Source organism: Gossypium hirsutum, chromosome A12 (assembly GCF_007990345.1).
Source record: "Gossypium hirsutum isolate 1008001.06 chromosome A12, Gossypium_hirsutum_v2.1, whole genome shotgun sequence".
Classification (NCBI taxonomy): domain Eukaryota; kingdom Viridiplantae; phylum Streptophyta; class Magnoliopsida; order Malvales; family Malvaceae; genus Gossypium; species Gossypium hirsutum.
Genome location: NC_053435.1, coordinates 96,920,168 through 96,920,407, shown reverse-complemented (window position 1 = coordinate 96,920,407; position 240 = coordinate 96,920,168).

Genomic DNA, 240 nt, shown 5'->3' with positions numbered 1-240 from the left:
GTTTCTTAAACAACAAATAGATTCATTTAAATTATCTGACCGATGAAAGAAAACTTTTTTAAAACAGAATTTTTGAAACACGAAAATTTTTTAAAAAAGAAATTTTTAAACAAAAAACGGAATTAAAAACAAAAATTTAAACACAATTTGAAACACGAAATTAAAAAAAAATTTTAAACACAATTTTTCTTAAAAAAATTAAAATACGAGAATTTTTAAAACACGAAAATTTTAAAACAC